A 10,388-nucleotide genomic window follows, 5' to 3' on the forward strand; every position below is an offset into this window, starting at 1 on the left:
GCCTGAGTACAGGTTGTGTGTGTGTGTCATTGTGGGATGGAGCGATGAGAACTACAGGAAATCCTCTTGTCTCACCTGTTTTGTATAGTGGATGTATATACGGTATGTATAGTATTTTGTCCCCTGTATGGTGGCTAGCAGATGGAAAAGTTAGGGAAAGGTAAAAAAGATAAAGACACATACCTAGCTGCTTCTCGGGCATATTGATGCTAGAATCCTCTTTATGGACTCTTTTTCTGTGCTCAGGTTGAATGCTCTGAGAACTGATTGGAAATGGGTTGCCAACAATTTTGATAATTGTTAACAATTACTGTCGGAGACACTATTACTGTCAGTCAGATGACTGTAGGATGGCGTCATGAAGAAGTCAGCATCTGGAAGTATTGATCTTTAGAACTTAAAAGGAAAAATGTCTTTTTTTCAGAGTTTTTCTTCTTTGTTTGAAGTCTGCCAGAATCCTCACTAGAACAGGTGTGTGTTCTTCAAATATTATATTAAAGGGACAGTCAAAAAATACACCTTTCCTCTGACCTGTAGTGCTGTTTATCCATCTAGATTGTTTTGGTGCTAGGTTTTGGACGTAGAGACCACAGAGATGTCTGCTTTCTCTCCAATACAATGGAACCAGATGGTTTGTGGTGCTTAAAACGTCAAAGAATACATTTGAAAAAGTCAACGACCATGTCTCTTTCCAGAAATCATGACCCGGTTACTTAATATAATAATCCACAGATCTAGCTGTGAGCGGTTTCATGTAGGAACTATTTTCTGGACCTCTGCAACTCACACCAAAACTATCTAGCACTTCAGGTAAGAGTAAAAATAGGGAACTGTCCCTTTAAAGTCAATTAGTAGAATAAGTTTAATAAATATAATCAAATAACTATTTGATTAATGAAGGCTTTAAATTATTACAATATAATATTTGTGATAAGATTGCAGCTTCTTCTGTATAAAACCTTACAGACGACACACAAAGAGAAGCTGGAGCCATTTCATCTCAGTAAACACAAGCGGTTCGCTTGTTGACAGCTGAAGTTATTAGGAATGAAGCACATCAGAGAACACAGTCAGATTCAAAGACAAAATATGAAAGGTGGACTCTAGAGAAAACAGGTAAACAAAAGAGCAGACAAGAATGGGCCAAACAGAGACAACTCACAAAGGGAGGGTCAGGTCCTAAAGAAGTCTCCATCTTCTCTTCTTCTTACGTGCTGCTTTCTGCCTTCAAAAACTTGGGCAGGTGGAGCTCACTTCAGCTCTGCTGGATTTCTTGATGTTGCAGCAGGGTTACTTCTTTTCTTTTCTCTGCTCCTCTGCATTACCTGACTCCTCCGCACATCCACATCCTGACAGCTTTGCTCTGTAGTTCCCCTATTTCGAATTTTAAGCAAGTCTCCACACCCGCACCATCCACTGGCACTCCCGGCTTCTTTGAGACCCTGGTGTCTCAGCTGTCTCAGCCGCTTCTCTTTCACTCGGATGAAGCAGTGAAACCGTGTCTGGTTCCTGCTGTTTCCGTCCAAATATTTGTTAATTTAGCAGGAGAAAGGACAGTAGATCTGGGCAGACACCAATTTAACTTTTTTACAACTAAAATTCAAAGCACATCGCACACTTTCTCAAATCACAGTAGGAACACTTTAACGTTCATTTTTAATGGCGTCTGCATCCTCAAGTTCTACTTTATGCCACCAAGTCAGCACTCTGAGCAGATCAGGCCATCTCTGCGGGCGGTCAACCGTGCAGACAGGAGGGAGTATTCAACACGGAGGGACAGACAACATGTCGACAGTTCCAGCTGAGCTGCCATCACTCTGGTCAAATGATTTTTGGGTCGTGGATGGTGCTGTAGCTCCTCAGTGTCCACAGGACAGCAGAGCTGCCCGTCAGCGTGCCGCAGAGAGACATGACAGTGCAATCTTGGCTGGAAGTTGTCTCTTGTTATGCCCGTAGCTACAGTGTACTGTATCTGCAAGGCCATAGGCTGTAGCCCTCATTTGGGATAAGAAAAACACAACACAAAGGTCAGTTTTTAGCAGGAGGCAATCAATAATGTATACATCTGCTAGTTCATCTGTCAGCAGCTCATTTTCTAAAGCCAGGATCAGAGGACACAAGGTGAGAAAAATTGTCCGATGTGTGAGACAGTTCAGGTGGACTGGGAACAAAAATATCATCACACATGACAATTTGTTGTTTTGTCCTGTGTGGTCTGTCATAGGAAGGCCCCAATAGGAAAGACTAGCAAGTCATTAGGGCCACAGCTACACCGAGGAAACAAAGTTTATGTCCTCTGTAATATTTTGGCGGTTACAGTACACAACATAAAAACATTACTATTAAACACAAATTTAACATATACATAATTCTGAGGACTTTTGGCATTTGTTTGTGTAAATATCTTAAGATGCAACTGTTTATAAGCAATAAATCAGTTTAGAGGGATTTAATGTCCATAGAATTGTGGCAGTAAAAGGACATGTAGACCATAATACAGGACATATAATGAGTTGTATGAATGAACAACCAGCGAGTCAAAACCTTCTTAGGTGGTATACATGTCAGGATGTTTGTGTAGTTCAGTAGTAACTTGGATGTGACCCCCCCCCTAAAGATACTGCAAGGAGGGGGGTGGATGACCAGGGGAAAAATATGAAGTGAAACTAAATTGAATGAATGTGATTTATGTAGGGAAAATGAACAAGAGTTTGCTGATGATATTGTGCTATAATGATTGATAGAAATTGTGGGGTGGTGGGCATAAACTTTTTTCAGCTTCTGAAGGTCTGCAGAAAAGTTTGAGTGAAGGCATTCAGTGAAGGCATGGTTAATCACTTGACCATCCAGAAAGATATCAGTGGCGTGTGATCTGATCCAAGCATTACACAGTACAGAGATACAATATAGAGATTCATTACCACACATCCAACTTGTGACATTCTAGGTTCTTATATATTTATCTTATATCATATTAAAAAATGTAGTCTACATTGCAAGCTGGGACGGACCCAGAGCTTGTTAAAAATGTGCTTTGTGATTCTGTGCACAGATGAGCTGCAGTATCAACATGTTTTCTGGTTGCCAGTGTTTTTAGGACGCTACAAATCTGAGATATGGAGTCAAAAAGTTGCTGCTGGAATAACTATAGACCTTTTCAGTGTTTAATTATAATTATTAATAGATAAACTGCACACACTGCAACCTGTTCCTTTGCATAGCAGAAAGGGGATCAGAGCTCAACAGCTGGTCAATCAAAGCTCCTGTTGCTGCTGTGTGGGTTGGACTTTATTTAATTTTTGGGTGGCACACTTCTTACACGTCTTAAAATTAAAGAGAGGGGCCTCTGAAGTGATTACAGTGATCATTAAACAGAAGCATGGTTATTCTTTTCCAGTCCTCCTCCTCTGCTGCTGGAATCGTACTACCTGCCTTCAGAAGGACCACCGTGTGACATTTTCACTGCCGTTGCCCCCCAGCTGCCCTTTTCCTGCCCGCGCTTTATCAACCTTGTGCAAGTGCTCATATGGGAATGACGCAGTTTCTGCTGTTTAAATATTCCAGAGTAAAGTGCATGAAACAAATCATCTTCTGAACTCTCCAGGTGTAATACCTTCAAAAAGGTCATGAAGACGGCCGGGGGTGGGGGGTCGTGTTGGTGATGGCTTGTAAATGGAAATTCTGTCTCAAAAGTCTCTTTTTAATACACAGCCTCAGAATGTCTCTTAGTCACAACACACGAACACACGTTTCACCTAGATGCTAAGACGATGAGACATCTTGTGTTTTAAAAATGATACGACTTGACGATTTGACAGACGCTTATATATATATATATACATCACCACTAAGAAGAACACATTTGCCTGAGAGTGGTGCATTAGTAAAAGGTCATGGAGTGGGAATGGGAAGAATCCTGGGAGGGAGCATGGATATCTACTGTATTTCAAGGAACTCTCAGTTGATCCCAACCTCTTCCTTCAGGTACCCCTTTCTATCATTGAGGACCTAAACTGACGACCCTTAAATGACGTGTTATAAAATGTTATGGATATTTCATATGATATTGAACTATTGTTTCCTTTTATTGCTATTATTTTCTGAATATTGCATCAGAGGGGAGTTTTCCTGATATCTTATAAACTTTTTAAATAATCTTCTGTATTAAGTATTTTTTTTATCACACACTTGATAGGCTTTGTTTTTTTTTTGTTTTTTTTTTTTACAAATTCAGTGTTTTCTTCTCATTGTCCTATTAGCTCTTAGGTTGTTTTAACTGCATACTTTTCTACTGCAGGAAAAGGCTGTTTAGCAGACTGAAGGCTTTATGAGCGGTTTTCTTTAAGTTTATATCTTAAATAATAATCTAAACTTTAAAAATAACAATTTCATTTAGTTTTAATACTGAGATATACGCCTACTGTATATATATTTTTTAAAGTTGCCTGTCACCTGTTAAAATCAAGAAGGCCTTGCGACCACCCCTGAAGCTTTGGCGACCCCCTAGTGGGAAACCAGTGTACTAGACAGTGGATATCCACACCAATGTTCATGCCAATCTAGTAGAGTGGTTGTTGAGCTATCTTGCAGTGGACCAGAGTCCTGGATGAACAAACAGCTGATCAACATTAAATCAGTTATTGAGAGTGACGCTGCAGCATCACAAGCTGCAGCTGCCTTAAAGATATTTATTCAGCTTAGATGGTCAAATGGATTGATGGACACATTAAAGTACGAGCAAAGAATAGTTTATTAGCACACTGGTATTCATACGCATGCACAAGAGTTCAGTCTTGAGGCCTGATGGGAGAAGCTGTCTGCAGGCTGGAAATGCCACCGTCTCATCTATTGACAGACAGCAAAAACAGAGAGAGAGCCAGATCGACAGACAGAGGGATGTGGGAGGGAGCAGGGGTGGGTTTGTTTGTTTATGCTTGTTTGTGTTGTTAATGTTTGATGGAAGTTCTGCAGCATTTTTATATTTTAGGTAACGAGACAGTATGCCATCATCCTTCCTCTGTTATCCAGTCAAATGTAGTCTATGTGACATTGTGAAAAACAAAGAACTTGAAATGATATGTACATGTAGTGCAACATATGGTAATCTTTAGAAATGAGTTTTCTCTACAATGTCCTCAGGAATAAGCTGTATGAATTAATTTGTCTGGTAATTAGTTTACTCAGAATATAGAAGGCTACTTAGCCTATGTTTATTTAGTACAGCAGCCATTAATAATCATACAGTGGGACAACTTGCTATACATTATTCTGGAGGGCTGCAATGAAAAGAACTCAAAGCCTCTGCACATTTGCCTCCACTGCAAACACATTTATTGTCTAATATTTTAGTCAAAGGCTAGGCTATTTTGATATTTCTTATGTTTTTACACATTTCATCTACCATCTACTTCATTCTACCCAAAGAAATGTAACATTGAATCTGAGTTTGATGCGTTAAGATGGACGGACTCACTGACCTGTGACTTGTCACATAGAATGCAGGTTTAAGACACTTACTCATTGACTTCACTTTCATTGTCCATTATACACCAATCAGCCATAACATTATGAGCACTGGCAGGTGAAGCGAATAACACTGATTATCTGGTTATGTCAGTGGGTGGGATATATCAGGCAGCAGGTGAACATTTTGTCTTTAAAGTTGATGTGTTAGAAGCAGGAAAAATGTGCAGTGTGAGGATTTGAGCGACTTTAACAAGGGCCAGATTGATAAGGCTAGAGGACTGGGTCAGAGCATTCATCATCATCATCATCATCATAGGGGGGGTTAATAAAGTGTATCAATATTGAATACCCAAAGAGTTCAATAGTTTAAATACCCAGAAAACTCAAGGCACAACACAGTGAAATCAATTACTTCTTTCCCATAAAGTAGCATGAATATTCTATATATGAAACAGCAGTCTTAATTAAAAAACGTTAATTTTAAAGAGTTACAATTAAAGACAAAATGTAATGAATGTACCTGCTACTTCATTGCCTCCCATGTGGTTAGCAGACTGACACACTGAAGCCCCGATTCATGTCATGACCTTGACAACAGCTCAACTGAGAGTTTAGAAAAATGTCAGCCAGGTTAACCTACTCTGGTTGGTTCATTTCTTTTTTTCCCTACAATTTAGAGTAATTGCAGTAACAACTGCCGGTACACACCTGGACCATTCTCTGCCGCGAATGCTAAAATGACTGAAATGGCTGAGCAGCAGCGGCATCCACGGGTGAAATTACTAGTCACTCATCAGACTAAAAAGCTTATCCTAAAAAAAGATGTATTGCATGTATAAAGGAGGACAAACAGCTTTTATTCTGAAACAAAGCTGCCTTCTTGAGATCTGTAACTAACAAATGTATTGATTTTCCATTTGAACACCTTGACCTCCCCTGCATGTGACACACACTCACATGCACACACACCAATCAAATGTTCTGCTCCATTGCCGGTTGCCAAGGTCACCAAACCTGCACACCTACGGCTGCCTAAAAGCAAAGAAAAACACTTTATTTTTTCTTGTTCTTTGTGCTGCAGTCGGGCATTGATCTCCCTGTCTGGCTGACTCTCTTCTCTCTCTGCTCCAGTCCATTTTCCCCTTTCCGTACCTGCAAAGAGGTAGACAGAAATAAAGCGGCCTATTCTCAGAAATCTCCAAAGGAAGTGCTCTCTCTCTCTCAAACCATGGAGCTGTGACTTCAAAGGCACGCACTCAAAATGGGGGGATGAAAACCGCTCGATATGGCTCTTACCCGGCATAGTGGGGTTGTTTTGTGAATGAACCAACACGCTGAGTTACCTGTTAGGCCCCAAAAGCCTGTTCTTTTGACCCAGCTCTGACTTATTCTTATTTTCCATTCACACCCACAATCCTTTATTTCCAGTGATACAAAAGCAATAAAATATGAACTGTACCCAGATGTTTATTTTAATTCTAGTTCTTCACAAAGGTACCACAGCGAGAGCAGCCCTGATTTTCACTTCCATCCTTTTGAAACGTAGAGGCAAGGTTCTCTTTCATTCACACATTGCCTTCTATTTTTTTCAGCCCTCAGAAACAGTAAATGCTGTGCTGTACTCATTAAGTCACACTGTTCACTTTAGTTGTGACAGCCATGTGGGAAGTGCTCAGGATTTCACTGGACCATAATGTGGTAACTTATGTCTGTGCCTCCCAGGCTAGTTGAACAGCGCACTGTGTTGAGGTCTAATAAACCGATCAGATCAACACAAGTAAACAATATAATCCACTTCATGTAAATCAAACATGTAGCCTAAAAAACGAAACCAAACTGCTGTAATCCAACTTTTTGAGGAAAATAGCCAGTATAGTATTAACATAAGCTGTGTGATTCTGTTGGCACTCGAAAAAAAACCCGACATCGGCCTTTGAATACGTTCCTTAAACAAATTATTTTGTTAATCAATTTTATTCTTAATTGAATTGAAAGAAATAAATGAACAATATCCTACAGCTGCTAGCCATGTCTGCACTAGCCAGCCACTCAATTGACTCTTCATGAGTCCCGCCCCTTTTTGCTTCATGCTCCAATAACAGTTGAGCAAGCCTTGGTGAGAAACTATTTGCTCGTTAAGTCAAACACATTTTGAAGATTGTTAAAAGATAAAAGTGACATATATGGTCACATTTTAAGTTAGCTAATGTTAGCTGACATTTGATAACTAGCTAACTAACAATTTATATAAACTGGCTAGCTAGTTATATATATCTAAGCTTGCTGAACTTATTATTATCATTGTTAACTTGTCATTGGAGCACAGAGCAAAAAGGGGTGGGGCTTAGAAAGAGTTCGTTGGTCTTTTCTGAGTCTCCTCTTTTTTTTTACCAGAAAAATCAAAATCCACTCCATTGTACTCTCTGGATTTGAACATTTAAAGCCTAAAACTCCAAAATAAAATCCCGCTTATAGACAAATATGTGCACATGTTCCAGATGTATGGATACAGAACTGAAGCACACACTGTGACTGAGATAAACTGCAGACTTCACAAACCCCAGCCCTCCGACTAGAATTGTTTCAGTCTCTTATTAGTGATTTAAGAGCTGATGAGGCAGCTTAATAATAGAAGACTTGAATATCCCAAATTATAATAGGGATATTCAAGTGTGTGTTTGTCAGATGAGAGCCAGCCAGGGAAATCATATTCATATGAAATGCAATATTTATGAATTCTGATATTGAAGGCTTCTTTCTAACTTCAATATTAAACCTGCTGAGGTGCCCTTCAAAATCTTGTAATAATCCACCTCCTTTTCTCTCTTCTCCCTATCCGTCTGTCTAATAATATCACTTACACAAAGATATCCAGACATAACGCCAATGCACACTCTTACCGGTTAGCAGTCTAAAGGAATATTTCCTCAGTTTTCCTACTGTTAACATTTGTGCAATAAAATGTTAAGGACGAGCTCAGAGCGAAATCTGGCAACAAACCTGGCCAATCAAATACGTTCAAGTGCACCTGGTAAATTGCTTCAAAGTAACAGCATAATACCGCCGTTTACCTTTTCGATCGTGGAGGTAAAGGATAAAATGTTTGTCACTGTGACGACTTTTCAAAATTCAGTACAGTTTGTTGCTACAGCCTTACTTGGTCTGATATGACTAGTAGTTTATGGTGGCAAATGTTCAAATATTTGCAGACCTTCTTTCTAGTGAGGACAGTCTCTGAATACCCAGGGGTTTATCGCTAATCCATATGTTAAGAGGACACACTTGTTAAATGTTAACCCAGGAGTATTATAATGCAGGGTTAAACCTGAGCTAACACTGTCAGGTTTTGTGATAGCACTCAATAATCCTTAAAATTCCCTCCCAGCTCACTGCTAAGGTTTTGAAAGTGAACACAGAAAGGCTTATGTTAAAAAGGACCACAGATGATACTTACTGGTGTTCTGTTTCAGGAAGAATCTCCACAAGCTGACAAATAATAAAAAATAAAAAATAATAATTGTTTTGAGGAAAATTCGTGACAGAGAGTTGCTGTGTACCATCAACACATGACTACATTCTGTCATTTTGATCACTTCTAGAACTGTGGTGAATCTGTGCGGTGGTCAAGGTAAACACAATGCTGCTCCACAGAGACGATAAGTGACGCAGCGGTTTGAAGTGGATGTGATTGCTGTGATACCGCCCCATGACTCATGGCTTGAGTGTGTATGTGTGTTTCCCAACGGCAGTGTGGCTAGGGCCTGGCTGAAGATTGGATGAGTAAATACTAAAAACTGATTGTGTGCTGACATACAGCAGCTCTGTGCTATAATTTACTCTCAATACTGGCGACGTCTCCTTAATGTAAAGAAAACGTCACATTTTTAATCACACACCCTGCAGTAGTTTACAGCAAAACATTGTTTCGTGACGTACAGTTTAGATGCATGATACATAATTCAAAAAGTTTAGATTTAATTTAGATTGAATTTAAAGCATGCTCCTTGCTGTTGGCATGGAATAATGAGGTGAGATTTTCACTGACTATCTCTTTCTGCTCTAACCATCTCTCCCTGTATTTCTCAGTCCACTGCTCCTCATTTGCATGACAGTTGAGAACAATATTGCCAAAGCAGCGGGACAAAGGCTCTCTCTGTCTTTAATTTTGTTCTCTTTTCTCTCTTTCAGTGCCTCTCAGATAATAAAATGTTCCACAGTCATCAAAGTGTGGCAGAAACACTGTCGCCGAAGCTCTGTCCAGAATAAAATCAGCAACAGGCTTGATCCCATTTACTACTCTAGTTGCAATGCCTTGGTGCCACAGAGAACTATCACCCAACTCTGCAGCTCTACAAGAGGTTGTAGAAGCCAGTTTTAGCTCATTTTGATGTTTTCGGTTTTACAGCACATTTGCTGCTCTGGTTCACTGCTATTAGCTAAAAGGAGAGTGAATATTGGGCATTCATCAAGTGGATGAAAGCACATCTCCAGATAAGTGATTGGCCTCACCAAAAAGCTTGTATTATTGCCAAAATTGACAAAAACAAAATAATGCAACCTTAAAGGACAAGTGTGTAGGATTTAGTGGCATCCAGCCGTGAGGTTGCAGATTGTAACTCAGTAGTGCTCACCTTCCAAGCATGTAGGAGTGGAAACTTGCGAAAGGCTCCATCTAGAGCCAGTGTTTGGTTTGTCCAATATTAGAAACATAGAGGAGGACCCACTCCCTCTGTAGATAGAAACTGCTCATTCTAAGGTGACGAGAGCAATTCTTATTTTCAGGTGATTATACACTAATGAAAACATAACTATTAATATTTATATGCTATTTCTGCCAATAGATCCTCTTAATTGTTACACACTCGACCATTTGGGGGGGTTTAAATTCATTAATTTATAAAAATACTGATTAGTGCAGCTTT

The sequence above is a fragment of the Morone saxatilis genome, unplaced genomic scaffold, assembly GCF_004916995.1.
Source record: "Morone saxatilis isolate NCDOM2014 unplaced genomic scaffold, NCSU_SB_2.0 Contig6, whole genome shotgun sequence".
In the NCBI taxonomy this organism is placed as follows: Eukaryota; Metazoa; Chordata; class Actinopteri; family Moronidae; genus Morone; species Morone saxatilis.